Source organism: Arctopsyche grandis, chromosome 5, assembly GCF_051622035.1.
Source record: "Arctopsyche grandis isolate Sample6627 chromosome 5, ASM5162203v2, whole genome shotgun sequence".
Taxonomy (NCBI): Eukaryota; Metazoa; Arthropoda; class Insecta; order Trichoptera; family Hydropsychidae; genus Arctopsyche; species Arctopsyche grandis.
Window position 1 is genome coordinate 7,448,787 of NC_135359.1, and position 16,527 is coordinate 7,465,313.

The 16,527-nt window shown below is 33.7% G+C and overlaps 1 protein-coding gene across 3 annotated transcripts in view; it reads left to right on the forward strand.

Moving 5' to 3' along the window:
- The window catches only part of snu (ABC-type transporter snustorr), a 71,186-nt gene that overhangs the window by 21,250 nt on the left and 33,409 nt on the right, over nucleotides 1-16,527 (forward strand). For 2 of the 3 annotated variants that reach the window (XM_077430341.1, XM_077430342.1), the window contains exon 1: nucleotides 12,321-12,501. The exons of the other annotated variant lie outside the window; for it this stretch is intronic. The gene's annotated coding sequence lies outside the window, so the exon portion shown is untranslated. Of the gene's footprint in view, nucleotides 1-12,320; nucleotides 12,502-16,527 lie in introns of those variants that run through there. 3 annotated transcript variants of the gene reach the window in all.

Below are 16,527 nucleotides of genomic sequence, written 5' to 3' on the forward strand. Positions count from 1 at the left end.
TTCCGGAAACTCTTCTTTTTATTTAACCTATGGTTAAATGTCTTCATAAATAACTACTCACTTCCACCAGTAATGTGTTTTTGCAAGCAAAATATGTAGTGGCATGTTTGAGTTACAATTAATAACCTGAATTTAAAATGCTCACTTATTCATTCATTATCTGCGAGACAACTTAAAGGCATTTAAAGCATGATAAAGGCATTTCTACACAACCCTAATGACTATTGATAATAATGCAATAGTTAATTGAATCCGATCGAGCATCATCCATAAAAAAACAGGCTGCCAAATATTAAGTAAATTAAATTAAAGACTTTTGTGACTACAAAATCTCAATTGTTGAAGAATCACCAAAAAAATATTCAGTCATATTGAAATAAAGTCCTAAGATTACCTATGATATTATCCTTCTGCTTGAATCGGTATGTGAAATCAAGCTCAATAACATGTGGATCAGTGCGGTGGCCCTTACGGTATAAACTTTGAGTTGATGAAGACTCGAAAAATGAACTCGTACTCAGTGGGGTCGCCCCAGTTTGGGAACAACGGGTATATATTTTTTTTTCGTCCAAAGTACTATTACATGAAAGTTCATTAAATTTTCAAGATTTATATAATTTGTGACACAAATTATATGAATTTTTTGATTTAATAACGGGTTTCCGGAAACCCATGGAAACCATTAGGGTGACACCACTGCTCGTACCAGGAGAACATCCAACCTGGATATTAATTAATAACCTGGATATCCAACCTAGTAATATGGGACAAGTACTCGTGTATGCGTGAGATTTATTCATACATGCGTCTACCCCTACTCTTAATTATAGATCTTGTACAAACTCAGTCATTTAGAAACTCAGTCATTTAGAAACTCAATCATTTAGAAACTTGGTCATTTAGAAACTCAATCATTTAGCCAGCAGAGTAGACTAGTGGTTAGCATATAATGCTTTGAACAGAGTGGTCACGGGTTCAAATCCCACTGGTTTCTACTGGCCAGACCTTGAATTTGTGACTCCAGTTTGATCGTTTCCTAACAAAGTTTGACAATTTATCTGACTTTCATTGAAACGGTTCTAACATTACAACTTCCTTCGTTACATTGGGTAAGGGTATTTCGATCATATTATACTAAAGTGGTCACGGTTAGATTCCCACTAGTAGCTGTTGGCCAGACCTTGGATTTGTGACTCCAGGTCGATCATTTCCTATCAGAGTTTGCCAATTTATCTGATTTTCGTTGAAACGGCTCCAACAAAATTGGCAACCTTACCCATTTTCTCGCAAATCTCAAGTTTTCAGCAATCTCGAATTTCGCTAAACTGTATAAAATGCTGCAAATTTACAAATTTGACCACAGATGTATCTGTGGGTGTGAATTGATATGCATTTACTTTGTATAATATTTGTATCAAATGTACTGGCCAGAAATGCGCATTGGGGTTACCTGTTAGGCCTTCTTGGTATAGATTAAAAATACTATATATAATATCATTTTTCAAGTTCATTTTTCGAGTCTTCATCAACTCAGAGTTTGTGCCGTAAGATGGACCCGGATCAGTGGCGTGCGGTGATTTTTTCCGCACAGCTTTAGGGCAAAAACACACAGTGATACACGTGGCATGTGGTTTTTTTAGATAGTTTTAAACATGTAAAAAAATAGGCCGTGTGTTGCACATGCTCATGGAACGCCCAGCACGCCCCGCCCCAAAATGACGCTCTGGAGTGTTTTCAGTAAATTTTTATCCTTGTATATATCCTTGTAGTGTATGAGACCACCCACAGCGGGGAGCCATGCACACGACGTGCCGTTCTTCCCTGTGTGATTTCGTTCTTACTTATGTATATGTGCGCGAGTAGGACACAAGGGGACTTGATATGACGCCACTTAGTCCCCTTGTATCCTTCTAAGTAAGGCTGTGTGACAAAAAACAATGGCAGGTTTCTAATAAAAAAAGTTTTTTAAAAACAAACCTCTTTTTTAGTTTTGTATATAATATTAAGATATATAAATTATTATTTTGAATAAAAATACCAATAATTTTATTTTACTACCGCCATCTATATATAAAACTAAAGACTACATAGACGTCACCCAGATTTCAAATTTGCAAACTTAAAACGCGTCTTATGGTGCTTACGGACTAAACCAGTGACGATTTTGGGCCAACTTTTTAACCAGCAGGATAAAACCATTAGCGTACAAAATATCGAAATAAAAATTAAAATTAAAAATTGAAATTAAATATCAATATTAAGCTAAAAAGCGAGATTGAGCTAAAATTAGATCATCGTTGATGTTTTGAATTACGACGATACGCATTTACAACCAGAGAAATATTATAATTTCTCTGATTACGAGCGAAAAAAAATCTTATTATTTCTTAAAAGTCGTCACGATATACTACTGTATTTCACTAATCACTATGTGCGTGGTAGACATCATCATTTGCTGGCTGTACCTCCTGCCCGCACAGTCCTTTTTCGAATGGCTCCTATTCCAAGAGCTATTCGACTTCTTAATGAAATCGTTGCTGCCGAGACTGAATGTGATATTTTCCACCTTAATGAGCGTAAATTGTCGGAAATTACTCTAACCCATTTATCTGGTAGTCTGCGCTCATCATTGTTTTCATGATTGATTGTGATTTATAAGTGAAATTTTGATTAACTCTCTTCCATTTGGGCCTTACAGGGATGTTTTGTATTTGTAGTTGTTTCTTACATATTTATTGAAACTGGCTGTAGGTGCAAGGCATTCCTTATGCTATATTTTATTTGATATTTTTACTTTATCTGTTATTATTAAATGCTATTTTTATGTTTATGTATGGATGTATTTATGTTTATGTTTAATTGTTATTTTTTTTTTTTTTTGTGTTATATTTTTTGACCATTGTGGCGCTGTAGGAATCCCTGTTATGCCACAATGGTCTGTTTAGAATAAATAAATAAATTTCAGCCGTCGATGAAACATTTAACAAAAAAACCGTCAGTTTTAAAAGTTGGCCCAAATCGTCGTTGGTTTGGTCCGTACGCAGCATTAAACGATGTTTTATCTCTATCGTAATGGCAAATGATCCATTTACTTATATTGACGAGCAAAATGAGCAATATGGCAAAGTTTGAAAACGATCGGATAAGAGGCAATTTTTTTCCTGAAGTGAAACGTAAAGGAGGTTTGTAAAAAGGGAGAATTTCACCGCACGCTACTGATGTGGATGGTTCTTTAAAATGAAAAGGCAGTTAATTTTAAACACAGCATATAAAAGTGAATTGAAAACACGTGTGATGATGGCAGGGCACTTTGAATGATGCGCGTCGTCACAATGGGCGTCACCACGGAGCAGTTGTGAAGCTGATAGTCTGAGAGCAAACAAGATGGCTTCCGGCCGGCCATTTCTTTGCTTCGGGACCACCTTTCTCCCGCGAGCCACGGTTGCGCAACACAGCCTCTTACAACACGCCATACCATGCCGTTACCAACACTTCCTCAGCGCTGCGCTGGTAACGTTGCATCACAACCACTGAATACCATCAACGCTGACTTGACCAAATGTCACATCTCGCTTCTTCGCCGCCATCGTGCACATTTCGCACAATAATAACAAATAACTGTACTGTCGCATCTACTGTCATAACGGATTTCCCAAACGTCTTTCAATTCAGCGTTAGACGCTTGGTGACAAATGATCATTTCAAATTGCATGCGTTCATTAGCGTGGTACTTACGCTTTACACGCAACACTAAGCAGTCCTTGGAATTGCAGGAAACGGAATTCCCCCGTCAGTACTTCAGTGTACTTTGAAGAGCCTCGTACTTTAAACGACTTTAATCGGCTATGATTGAAACATTAAATCGGGTCATGACAAATCGGTAATACTAATTTGATAAAATATAATTTGAGAATGAATCTTACATACTTTAAACACATGAACAAAATTAGGTACCAAAAGTGCACATGCAGATTTACAGAACCTGGACCTTAGGAAAAACTGCAATTTTCCATCATGCTAAATTTAAATGCTACTAGCCGTGTATAAAATAAATAGAATTGAACTTTTATGTTCATAATGACAAATGTTTGTGGTTAGACATTTCATCGGAAAATTTCCAGTGTCTTAGTCAATCTCGATTTATATACGGTTTGATCAACGGAATGACTTTTAATTTTGCAATGACCTTTTAATATTAACTAACATACTATAATTATTACAATATTACAAGACATATATAAATTTTATAAATTCGGAGAGTGTTTTACAATCAACAGTGTAAATCCATCAATGTATACATATGTACATACATACATATATACTTATTTATTTATTTCAACTTTGGATAATTGTGCCATTACAAAAATTCCTATGGAGCTACAATGTTATATACATACAATATGTTAGCAGCAATTGTTCAATCAGCAATGGAAGCAGTCACAAAACAAATAATAATAGTTGAAAATAAGGAAAATAATTGAAAATGTCTTGCATCAACAGTCAGCATCAATATATGTACATATAAGAACCAGTCATGAATACAAAACATACACAAAAGGAATAAATGAGATTGAAATTCGCTCATAAATCACATCTAATTACGGAAATAATGATGAGTGCAGGCTACCAGACAAGTAGGTTAAAATAATATTTTAATTAAAATATTATTTTAATATTATTTAATATTATTTTTTTATTTAAAATAATATTTTCAATATTTCCACTATTTTTATACTTTAGTTTAGTTATGTAATGTGCTATTTAATCATATTATAGCTTTCATTCTTTTCCTTTTCATTTGTTTATTTTGTATTTACCTTTTTCATTTGTTTTTTATATTTGTAAATTTCAATTTCTTCTTATATTCTATCTTATAACCTTTTCCAAATATTTTAATACTATAGTTTAATTATGCAATGTACTACATATTTTGTCATGCCTTTATTCTTTACTTTTTAATTTGTTTTCCTTATATTTATCTTTTTCATTTTTGTAAAAATCTATTATTGGACTCGGATGTTACATATATTATTTATTTACTTTTTGTTTTTTTTATACCTATCTCTGTACATCCTGTCTGTTGATTTTTCAATTAATAAAAATAAAATAAAATAAAATAAAATAATCTTTGATTACCTACGTTCACTGAGATGGAAAATATCACGGCAGCAACGGTTTAATTAAGAAGTCGGATAGCTTTTGGAATAGTAGCCATCCGATAAAGAATTATGCGGAAAAATGTACAACCATTACATGATGATATCTACCACGCACATATGTAATTATCTATTTCAACAACGACCGGGATGACGTATTAAAAGCTGTATTAGATGACCATGTAGAAGCTGAAGAATAAACGAAAATAATGAGAAGTTCAAGTGAATTATACTCAAGCTGCCCAAAAGGAAGGGAGTACGTTAGAGATATGTGTAATATCATTACTCTCTCCTATATAGAAAACGAAGGAATACTTAGTAAATATATAATTCTTGTAAGATGTCGTCGATTGTTACCAAGGGAAATTTAAGGTGGTCCAAAAGTCTACATTCGAAATACGACATACATACATGCATGTAATAACTGTGTGAAAGTTCACCGATGGTTTATTTGCAACTCTCGGTTTATTCGCGGACGGCCATATGTGTATAAGTAATTATCATACATTTCGTTGTCGTATTCCTCAAAATTTTTCGATAATAAAAACTTAATTTTCATATAAATCGTAATTCAATGCGTAATGCATATTTGTTCAAATTTAGCCTTGTGGGTTTCGAATGTAACCGCGCGTTTAGGTTTCTCGCGCGTAAATACGAATGGGAAGTGTATCTAATATGGAAATTCCAAAATTTTCCCGAAATTGAATTTAATGATTAATAAATCTATTTTAATTCGATGTTTCATCCTTTCAAAAATAATTAGCATGCTATTTCTTTGTATTTTGGTTAATTAATAATACAATGTGTTTACAACTATACATAACAGTCGTAAATTATTCGTTTGGATCAAATTTTGAATACATATGTATTTATTTATACAGTATTACGTGTACTTGTATAAGAGAGGGAATCTCAGCATAGTGTACAAAAACAATGCGCATATTTTATTGCAAAATGATCGCGAATAATCAACGCACGCGCATTTTAAATCTGGAAATCACTCCGGCATGAAGTATGCATGTGTTGTTACTACATACATACATACGTTTTCATACTGTTTGGGCATCTTCGGTTATTTCGCACATTTACGTAATTGAACCGGATCAAAAGTGGAGCGTTGTTCTCGGTCTTGTGCGAGCGAAATTACATCAGTTTTGTGCAAAATCGTAAGCAACTATGGAATTAAGCAATCGACTGTTGTAATGCTGTTTTCAAGTTATGATTTTTCCACTGCAGAATCTATCAAACTGATGAATCAGTCGCTCGTTGGATAATGACCGCTAGCCGGCTGCAGATCTTTGAATGTTACCGTTTTGCTGGATTTGTATTATGTGTATGATTTGTGTAAGATTTTGGATAATGTTTTTAGAAACACAAAGGAAAGCTTTCTTAATGTCGATTCTTAAGGTTAAAACCACATACATATTAGTCATACTTTGACAGGAAAAAAGTAATACAAAAAACACAAAAGAATTACGACAAAAAGTTAACGATATTTTCTGAATAATATTTGCCGACTAAGAAGCTGCTAAAAAATTATGTTTTTCCATCGATTTTTCGGACAAATAAATTTTTCATATTTAATCAAAATTTTCCTGAAGTACGAACGAATTTTTTACGAACGTGTTTTATTATTCCGGTTCGTTAAATATTGAACTTTGCAAGATTCAGACTCTAATTGATGAAATATATAAAAAAATGTTTGATAAACTATTTTTTTTATATTACGTGTTTCCATATGATCAAATTATGACTGAAATATTTAGTTTATATACACTAACTATATGATATTTCAATTTATTATTTGATATTAAACTCAATACTGTGTTTATTTTATATCAGAAGCAAAATAAACGCAGATGCGGAAACAAACAATAGATGCGGAAAAACTCAATTGATGATTCAATTTATATTGGGAAATAACAACAAAAGGTGTAATGTTAAGGTCTTAATCAAAAGAAAGCATTGTTCTTAAGAACCTTTATTTTATTTATAACTTTAATATTATTATTAATATTGATAAGAACACTGAAAAGTGCACTTTTTGTTTTTGTTAATTCGTACGATCTTATTATTTATATAAGTTTCTCCTACATTTCTTTAAATCGCTATCAAAAATAAACACATATGTCAATACAAGAATAAAATAAATATAATAATTAAGTATTAAAATTCTGACCCGAAAAGTACAAGCCGATAAAATATCACCGAAAACTCTTCTGGGGTTGAGTTTTGCCAGGGATCGCGATGACATAGATAAGGCATGCTAGCGGTTTGTTTTGCTATCTAAAAAAAACACATGCCACGTACCACTTTGTGTGTTCCTTTTAATAAAATACATATGTAATAGTATGGATTCAATATTTTAGTTTTTTTTTTTAATATTATATAATAAATGGCAATGAGAATATAATATGTATACATAAAGGCGAATTGAAAATTTTGAAAACGAATACCCAGTATGAAGCTTAAATTTGTCATTGTTTTTTTTTCACGTTTTTTTAGTAAATTATCATTTCCGATGATGAACTTCATCAAATCAAATAGTGGAAATAGTTTGAAGGACAATTTTAAATAGAAAATAGCATGTTTCTTGAAAAATTTTTGTTTATACGTGTATGGAAAGTACTTCAATTCGGAAAAAAAATCCCTATGGCTTTATTAATAGGTAGCTTAAAATCTCATTTCAATAATTATTATTTTATTTTTATCATACACACACTTCTACCATAGGTGCCATGTAAGGTTACCCCAAGGCGACACACATATATGGCTGAATTTTACGTACTAAAGTACTTAACAATTCCAAAAATTACAATACAATTATTATATACATAATACGATAGCGTCATATATTGACAAACTGGTAAAAGCAACAATCAACAAATTCGGGTGACGAATTTCGAGAAACACATTCAATAAACAATATACATATGTACATATGTAGATAAACATATTTTTATTAAATATGATAATATATCAATATCCATCGAATTCACGAGAAAATGAAGGGTGAGGATGCTGATTTTATTGGATCCTTCACAACAATAGATAAATCGGTAAATTCTAGCAGGAGGCGGTCGATCTGGATTTTAACAACCATCCAGATCTAACCAGCACTGCATATACATAGAATAATATCTCGATCCCGCCGGGATACGAACCCATGACCTCTGCATTGGTAAATAATTTCTTAAGTAGGGACTAATCTCTGACTGATATAATATGGAACCTACCGAAATAACAGAAAATAAACTGAATATTCAACCTCTTTTTCGAATATTCATATTCATATTGTTGTAACATGTGGCGTGAACTATGTGTCAATGCAATTGATCGTATTGAGAAAAGATTTTCATCCTTAGAGCAGTTAATACGAGGCTTGAATTCTCCTGTACTTATTAGAAGTGTTGTGCCTTCTCCTTCTGTTTCTCTCGTTGCTGATGCAGCCGTGAAGATGGGCAAAAAGAAAAGAAATAGACGTAAATCTGGTCTGCGAATTAATCATGAAAAACCTGGACAACCCGCATTACCTGACCGACCTTCGGCTGAACAACCTCCACTTAGACGTAAATTTGAGGTGGGAACAGCAGCTTCTGGAATTAATGTTTCCGTCAAAAGGAATGTCAATATACATATATGGAAGCTCTCATTGGACACTTCGTGTGACGAGGTTTTGACTCACGTTAGTGCCATCTGTGGATTAAAGGATGGCATTGTGGTTTCCCCTCTTAATGCACGAGGATCTTATACATCCTTTAATGTATCTGTTCCTGCTTCTGTCGCTGGCCTGTTATTTTCTGCTGGTTCTTGGCCTGCTGGTGTTCATTTTGGTAGATTTAAAGATTGGGGAATGAGCATTAAGAATAAAAAATCGAATACTAATACTACTTCTATGTCTGCCACTGACGTTGCTTCATCATTAGAGCTGCGCCCAAGTGTTTCATTTGCTGATGTTTGTACGGGAGCTGCTAGATGTTTGAAGCCTGATATTAAAACTACGTCTGCAAGTATTAGTGAATCTTCTATGGAAACGGTCGCAGTGACGTCGATGTTTGCCTCTTCTCCTACATCTGCCTGCTCAAATGGTCCTGATAGTCGTGATTCTGTTGTGACTGTGTTGGCTTCTTCTTCTGCTTCCTCTTCCGTTTCCTCTTCCGTTTCGTCTCCATTGGCTCAATCAAAACTGCCATTTCTTGTCTCAAAGAAAGTCACGCGCCAAACTGGGAGACCGAAAATTGGTAATTTATTACCAAAATGCACGTGGTCTCAGGACAAAGCTGGCTGCGTTTAATTCCGCCGTTTCTACTACATATTTGTGATGATATGGTAGCACTAACGGAAACATGGTTGACTTCATCATTTTTTGATGCTGAACTTTTTGATTCTTCCTGGAGGCTGCATCGTCGCGATAGAGTAGATCGACGTGGTGGTGGTGTATTATTTGCTTGTCGTGATTGGTTTCGGTCAGTCCGGATGACAAATTTTGAAACTCTATCTGGTGAGGACTTATGGAATTCATAACTTGAAAATCATAATCGAGAAAGAATATTACGAAATACAAAAACCTTGTAAACATAGAATGAATTCAAGACGATAAACGATATATAATAATAATAATTATTATTTTTAGTTGTTTGTGTATATATATGTTTTGTTTTTGTTATGTCTAATTTATTATTTTGTTTCTTGTCTTTTCTGTTATATTTTTGACCATTGTGGCGCATTAGGAATTCCTGTAAAGCTACAACGGTCCAAACTTTAAATAAATAAATAAATAAATATTCATATTCCGATTCATTCAAGCAGGAAATTATTCAAGCACACCCCTGTGGGAAAAACTTTTCATGGGGTATATATTTATTTATTTATTAAAAACAATATTTTCTCAAAACACTGACGCTAATTAAGTCTCTACACATTTATTTCTCTATCAATTCTATATATATAACCCCAACCATAGGCCACTACAGGTTGCTCAAAGTGATACCTATGATCAAAATTTTGTACATAAATACCAAATACCATAATTTTACATGATGATTCTCCACAAAATATGAGTTGAAAACACTGCGACAACCCATGCCACTCAACTCTCTCAGCAGTTCCGTTATTCAGTGATCTGGGAATCTTATTCTGTACGAATTTCAATTTTGGACTATGTTCAATACTACCTGGAAAGGCTTGCCGGGTACTGTACTTGTTTACTTTGTACATGTTCAAAATGCAACGCCTGTCGGCCTTTTTCATGCCCATGGACTTGCTGGCAAAACGCCGATCGGTGTTATTCAGTATTCAAAGGGTTAAGTACATGCCTCAGATATGACACCTTTCGGACCTTGATAACTCTTCAGCAACTGTCTATCTACTCTCGCCCTTTGCAGCACATTTTCATTGCTGACCATGTCGGTCCATGTAATCCGTAATATTCTACGATGCATCCACATCGTGATTTTTACCACCCCTATAACTAAAGAGCGGACCAACTTTGCGCCGTTCTTTGTTCGTTTTTCGCCGTGCATTGTTCATTTTTATGATTAACCTTTTTTTACGCTCTCTAGCTTTGTAGTTTGCCCTGTTTCCTGGAAAAACCACGCTTCCAGTCCTACCTCTACCTTTAATTCCTACTCCGCTCAACAAAACCCTTTAATGATCCACTGATATATATTATATGTATATACATAGCACCGTTTACCATGCACCTTTTTTTTTGATCTTTCGACTTAAGATCATTCGATTTTCGATCTTTGCCTTCCGATATTTGCTTTTTCGACCTTTTCACTTTCGGTGCCGTGAGGTAGTCCCGGTTTTTATAATTAGAGGTAGGACCGGAAGCGTGCCGTCTATTGTTCAAACCTTTAACAATGCATTTACAACATTTGAACAATGGACGGCCCCCTCAGGGTCCGGGCTTTAGAACTTATAATTAGTCTTAGGATGGATGCTTTTCAAATAACAACAGGCTGCTCCACTAGTGTTCAAAGCATTAAAACATAAAAAAAAAGTTTTTTCTAAGGAATTGACAACAGTCAATCATTTTTTGTGCGAAAATCATCCATCTTGGGTCATAAATGCAGGCCTAAAGTTGTCGTTTCGGTCACTTTGAAAGTCTTCAGTTACCATATATACATAATCTTTAATAATCCTTAATGATCCTTTAACCCTTTAATGATCCTTGTGTACTTAAATTACTTTATTTTTCCTTTGTAAGGTCTCACCTTGAATTTGCCTCAATTATCTGGTCACCTTTTTATTTATCCCATATTAATTGTATTGAGAAAGTCCAACTTAAATTTATTAAATCCTTACGCTACCTTTTTCCCAACTATACCCATTCTACTGTTTCCTTACTTGAATGAGGTTGATTTCAGAATCCCAGTTAGGTATTCTAGACACGTTGCACTCTTTTCACTTAATCCTTACTTATTCCCAATACTAATTCCCAAAAATATCCTTATCTGCAGCGTGTTTATCGTATGTTTAACGGGGAGCTGAATGACGTTGATCTATTCGGTATTTCCTTACACCAATTCAGGACAGCCATCAGGAGAGTTTTAATTGATTAATCCATTTCTATTATATATTCTTTATCAAATTATATTATATCACTTAATGTTTATCCAATTATATTATATTACATTATGTTTAATTATGCATTGTCTGATTTAGTCATATTTTAGTTTTTATTATTTTATTTTTCAATTATTTGTCTATATGTACTATGTAGATATGTATATTATGTATTTTGTAAAAATCTATAATTGGAGCTCAGATGCTATTTTGTTATATTTATTCTTTATTTTTATGAATTTCTACATCTGAGGCCTGTTGATTTTTCAATAAATAAATAAAATAAAAATAAAATAACATACACGAGCTAACTAAGTTTGTATTGAAAAAAAAAATGAGACAAAACTTGAGCTTCATACTTTGTGCAAATATACATATAGGAGACACATAATTCTAGAGAACAAAACATAACCATTATGGGGTTAGGAAATAACTCACCTGGAGGTTGTCGGGTGCACATACCAGCTGAGGTTAGATTACCAACAGCAGTTCGTTTGGCACTTTGTCCAGTGTACGGATTGGTCAATACTTTGTCACGGTCTCGTCCCCACTTGCCTCTTAGAAGAAGGTGAAATCCGAAGGTAGTTCAGTCTGCAATCGGCATCGGTTCAGGTGAGGTACGTACCGCTCGAACCGCAGCCATTGATCTTTGTTTAACCGAAACCGCTCTGAAACGTCATCCATTACTTAAAATCATCAAAAAAAAAAAGTGTTCCGAGTCGGAAAATTCAAGGTGCATCCGAATACACACACACACCATTTCGAAACAACCGACGTACGTTCACCATTTAATAATAACACACAACGATGAAACGATAACAACTGCAATATAAAACCGTTCAAATATCAGTTGCATATTTGGATACAATCAATTGCACGTTGGAATTGTTTTTGGGTATTAAAAAAAAATCAATCAATCAACAATAATGTTGCAAGTGTCGTGTTGATAATTATAAGTACATTTTCTATAAGCAAGTTGACTGGTTTTTCTGCTTGCCAAGGTTCACTCGATTTCTGGTAAGTCGTAAGTACGCGCATTGCGAAAGTGCATTCTATGTATATGGCGATCGATATATTCATTTTCCACTGTTTCTATTTCAATCTTAGATGATGTTTGGATATGCTTTTAAACGTCGGCATATTAATATGCATCTTTCGGACTTGGTTCACGTTTGAAATGGACATGATTCACAGTGTTGTAATACGTTTTTCAAGCATGAACGAGAAACGAGAAATCGAACGATACATATGCATATGTATATGTATATAGGTACATTACTCACGTTATTTCCGATCGAAATGAATATTCATATTATTAATAATAGTTTGAACTTTTGCCTCGACTATTATTCAGCTTATGTCTAATTAAATAGTCGATCAATTTAATTATATTTAATATCAATTATTTTATTGTACGTATATTTTGTATGACGTGTAATGATAAACCTAGCATGTATATAAAAAGCTTGTTACTACGTCACATATAAATACGAATACGCTGCATAATCGATTTGAAAGTTTAACTTAATTTCATACCGAATGATGTAAAATATTTTGCAATAATTACACCAAGGAATTATATCATACGATTACTTGCGCTATTACGCTGTTGTGAATTAAGGTTGCTCTGAGACGATATGTGTATGAATTTATGTTATTAAAAAAATGTCAAAACAAGCTTGCAAAACTTTCATATTGTAATTATTACAATATGTAAATATGTGTGTCAGACTTTGAGGAAAATTTATTCCGTGTAGCAATTTCAACATCCTTTAATTTCGGTTAATATTTACAAGGAAATAACTGTTGACGTCATAAAATCTTAAATAAATATATCACATTTTGCACGTTTTGGCGTCACAAATGTCACAGCTCGCTTCAACTTTTCAATTACATTCGAATCGTTCCGTGACGTCACAGCATCAAGCGTGCAAAAACTGAATTACTAGATCAATCCGAAGCGATAGAGCGTTGTAAAAAATTGCATATATTAAAAAATAGCAGACCTTGGATCGGTAGAATGTCAAATTTAAGATCTGAAAAGCTGTTTATTTTTTCGACGGGTTGTGTCCAGAAAAAATGGAATTTTCGTCAGTCGGATAAAAAATATTGGAGGACCCGAATCGGTCGACTAACTTCACGGTTAAAATGTATCGAGACTTTTATATTTTTTTTATTAAAAAATAAAAAATCCTTCCGAACTCAGCAAAAAATCATTACGTAAAGTAACATTCGATTTGTGGCTTTTTTATCATCTTTAAATAAATTTTCTTATTATACAAATTACCTGTCGCTATTACAACACACATACACATACACAGGTAGGGCAAAAGTCGATTTGAGTTTTAAGTGCCTATGTGAATAATTTTCCTGATTATTGTCATATTTTCAAATACACTACGTACATACATACATATATTCCACAAATCATACTCAATATGTAAATCAAATCTATGAACTGGATCATAATCAATATGATAATCTAATACGTCTTCCTGCCACTATAAATTTTAAAATATAATACTCATAGAATCACTGACTACTATGTTTTTGAAATATTAGCATCTTTTTTCACCAAAGTGCAATGTTGAAGGCTAAATATAAATTTTAATTTTACCTCGTGCAGCACAATATGATAAATATCTAAAGAAACTAAACCGAAAGATTTTTATACATATACTTCCACGAAAACCAAAATTTATCACTATTTTTCTTCCGTCATTACACAATTCATGCAAGATACCAATACCAATGAGATCCCAATGTAAGTTTCAAACTTAAATTCTTACAAGATAAAGATCAGAATAGTAGAGTCGATCTACATATGTGCATATACATATATATTTTACTAATAGAACTGCTTGGCATTGCTCGGATGGGTTAAGTTGATAAAGAAAAACCTCCTAAAGACTTCAATCTCTTCTAAAAACGATATATGGTTAAATATTAGATTCTTTGTCGTCGCTTTCCTCATGCCTGGGGGTTGTAACTTTCCTGTCTTCTGACATCCATAATGGTCATTCAAGGTCCTCCAACCCTCTCGACAGCTTCTTTGTTTGTACCAAATCCGTATCGGACGTAGGCGACTACCATGGGCAGACATTATTAACCGTGCGAATTCTGCCCTATCATATTCATCTAATTCATCCATGATCTGACATTCTGAAGCCAAGAGAGCCTCTTTCTGCCAAGCCACCGTTCACCCTCTACTTTCCCCTCCATTATTGTCTGTGGAAGACGATACTTGGGACCACGTATTACGTGACCAAAATATTCCATTTTTCGGTGCGATACCGTATAAAGAAGCTCTCTCTTTCTGTGAAGCAGCTGGAGTTTCGTTCTTCACATGCTCCTTCCAGGCAACACCACATTCCAAAGGATTCTATCTCGTTAAAACTTGCCACTAATAGCGTCTACGTCCCGCAGCTTGCAATGACTCAACTGACCTACATAGTCACTCCATCTTGTTAGTGATCTTCCTCTACTTCCCTCAACGCTTCCCAGAACTTAGACAGATGGATGATAGCCTATCGCCAACCCTCAGCTCTTGCAGGTTAGAGGCATTGGTTTGTCTTGCTGTCCAGAGGATTCTAGGCTAACATATGTACGTCTCCAGAAACACATCTCAAAAGCGTCTATTTGTTCTCAAATATATTTCTCGTGTGCCTTTCTCAAACTAGCACCGTCCATGTCTTTACTTCGTATATACATAAATACAGGGAAGACCTAAAATTTACATTTTTATATACAAACAAACACTCATGTTATATAACCACATACTCATCTTTCATATCCATTTTCCATTCACTGCTAGATGAAGACTTCTCCAACAAGATTCCATTGGTTTCATCTCATTCCACACATTTTTATGATTCCATCCACCCATCTGTTCTTCGGCCTTCTTTTACATTATCTCGGGCATCATTCGAGCACTTCTTTCAACCATCTAACATCCGTTCTTCTAGCTACTCTCAATTGAATTTCTTTACTCTCAACATTACATCAAACATCTTTGTGATACATATAACCCGCGTATTCTCGTTATGCTAAGCATACACCGTTCCATTATTCTTTGAGTTCACTAAACCTTATGCAGCATTCTATCGTTCATTGCCCAAGTTCGTGCGGTTTAAAAATAACATAAGTAGAAACCTTTAATTGCGCAATAATTTGACGAACATTTAGTCTTATGCTTTATATAAAATGGTACATAATTGTAGCATAATTATATGTATATATGTAACTACATTCATAAATACTTCTTGTTTAGTTCTGTGTTTAGAGTCTGTGAGTGTGATTTATGTAATTATTTGCTTATAAAATTGATGATAAAACTAGTAACTGTAGAGTCTTAACAAATATTTAAATATATATATGTGTGTGTGTGTGTGTGTGTGTGTGTGTGTGTGTGTGTGTATAACGTTATCTTCAGAAGGTATTATTGCTTTGAATGCGCAGTAATTCTTCTTTAATTTCGTTTATGTGAGTTTACGTTGCCTAATTTAAACTAGGCTATATTATTAATAGTTTGTTATGAAATTATATTAAAAAAATTGTAGATAAAACATTTATCAAGTAAATTTAATTGACTTGATTAGGCTATATTACCTATATTGTATATAGAGAGAAAGACGCAAAAAAGGAAACCAAAATTATTTTATCTTTTAGACTTGTTAGTCCTTAATTGTTGGAAAATTTATAAAAGAGTTCTCTATGCAATTTATATTATTATTTGTAAATAATGTGATCGAAATGAGTAGGTCGTTATATGCAGTTACAATAATCTAATATATTTATAGAT